The sequence below is a fragment of the Delphinus delphis genome, chromosome 1 (assembly GCF_949987515.2).
Source record: "Delphinus delphis chromosome 1, mDelDel1.2, whole genome shotgun sequence".
Taxonomy (NCBI): Eukaryota; Metazoa; Chordata; class Mammalia; order Artiodactyla; family Delphinidae; genus Delphinus; species Delphinus delphis.
Window position 1 is genome coordinate 147636561 of NC_082683.1, and position 2044 is coordinate 147638604.

The 2044-nt window shown below is 35.8% G+C and overlaps 1 pseudogene; it reads right to left on the reverse strand.

The window, feature by feature from the left end:
- Window positions 1-543: 543 nt before the first annotated feature.
- On the reverse strand, window positions 544-915 carry LOC132429610 (multifunctional methyltransferase subunit TRM112-like protein pseudogene; annotated as a pseudogene).
- Window positions 916-2044: the final 1129 nt, after the last annotated feature.

The window sequence follows — 2044 nt, forward strand, 5'->3', positions numbered from 1 at the left end:
TTAGCACATCCATCACTTCACACAGTGAAAAAATCAGAATTTTTTTTTCAGATTTCAAGTATAAGTGATACCACACAGTATTCTTCTTTTCTGTCTGGCTTATTTCACACAGCATAATGCACTCCAGGTTCATCCATGTTATCATAAATGATCGGATTTCCTTTTATATGGGTGAATTTTATGTCTATATCTATACATTTTCTTCCAGGAGTTTTATGGTTTCAGGTCTTACCTTTAAGTCTTTAATCCATTTTGAGTTAATTTTTGTGAGTGGTGTAAGATAGGGGGGTATAGTTTCACTCTTTTGCATGTGAGTATAGAGTTTTCCTAACACCATTTATTTTTATTTAATTTTTTTTTTGGTTTTGAACCTTTAATGAGAAAAATATGTATATGATATCGAGCTCAAGAACACTTTGTGTTTCATGTGTCACTGGGCCAAGGGTTGGGGATACAGAGAACAGAACTAACAAACAGGATATATGTAAACAAAGATACACAAGGTCACAGAATGAGAAACTTGTGCTTAGCACTGTTTTAAGTCTAGGCTACCTCATCACTCAGCAACATTTTGGGGATCCCACGTCTGATGGAGAATAGAAATCCAGACTCTGGGCATTGCAGGATGCCCTCCAACACATCCACCTCTAGCAGCACATGGTGCATATTTCTCAGAAAATTCTCCTTATGTTCATGTCCTTGAATTGGCTTTTTGGGCACCTTGAAGAGATGCAAGGTGTCTGAAGCCTCCAGAAGCACTGCCCACTCCACTTTAGGTATCATTCCCGCCACAAAGTCGGGGTTGGACTCCACAGGGTTAATGCGGACTTCAGTGGTCTGGAGGCACAGGGCGAAGCCACAGGCCCCAATTCCCTGCACAGGCAAACTCAGCAGGTTGTGGGTGAGCAGCTTCATGTCAACTCAATGCCTCCTAACACCATTGATTGAACAGACTATTCTTTCCCCATGGTGGGCTCTTGGCACTCTTGTCAAAAGTTAGTTGACCACACATGTGTGGTTTTATTTCTGAGATGCCTATTCTGTTCCATTGGTCTATGTGTCTGTTTTTATGCCAGGACCATACTGTTTTGATTAATATAGGTTTATAACAGTTTGAAATCAGGAATTGTGATGTCCTTCTGCTTTGTTTTTCTTTCTCAAGATTGCTTTGCCTATTTGGGTCTTTTGTGATTCCATACAAAATTCAGGATAGATTTTTCTATTTCTGTGTATATTACCATTGGGATCCTGTTAGGGATTGCACTGAATCTGCAGATTGCTTTGGATGGTATTAACATTTTCACTATATTAATTCTTCCAATCTAAGAACACAGGCTATCTTTCCATTTGTTTGTATTTTCTTCAATTCCTTTCATCAATGTCTTATAGTTTCAGTGTACAGCTCTTTCACCTCATTGATTAATTTATTTCTATGTATTTTATTTTTGATACTATCGTAAATGAGATGGTTTTCTTACTTTCTCTTTCAGATACTTCATCGCTAGTGTGTAGAAATGCAACTGATTTTTGTATGTTGATTTTGTACCCTGCAACTTTACTGAATTCATTTATTAGTTCTGACATGTTTTTGGTGGCACCTTTAAGGTTTTCTATATATAAGATCACATCACCTGCAAACAATTTTACTTTTTTCTTTTTGATTTAGATGATGTTTTATTTCTTTTTCTTGCCTAACTGCTGTGGCTAGGACTTCCGGACTTTGTTGAATAGAAGTAGCAAGAATGTGCTTCTTTGTCTTGTTCTTGATTTTAGAGAAAAATCTTGTAACTTTTCACCATTGAGTATGATGTTAGTTGTGGACTTTTCATATTTGGGTTTTATTATGTTGAGATTATATATTCCTTCTATACTTAATTTGTTGAGAGGTTTTTTTTTTTAATCATGAAAGGATGTTGAATTTTGTCAAATGCTTTTTTTCTGTATCTATTAATATGGTCATGTGATTTTTATCCTTCATTCTGTTGATGTGTTATATCACATTTATTGATTTGTAAATTTTTTGTTTTTTTAGTGGCAAGTGATT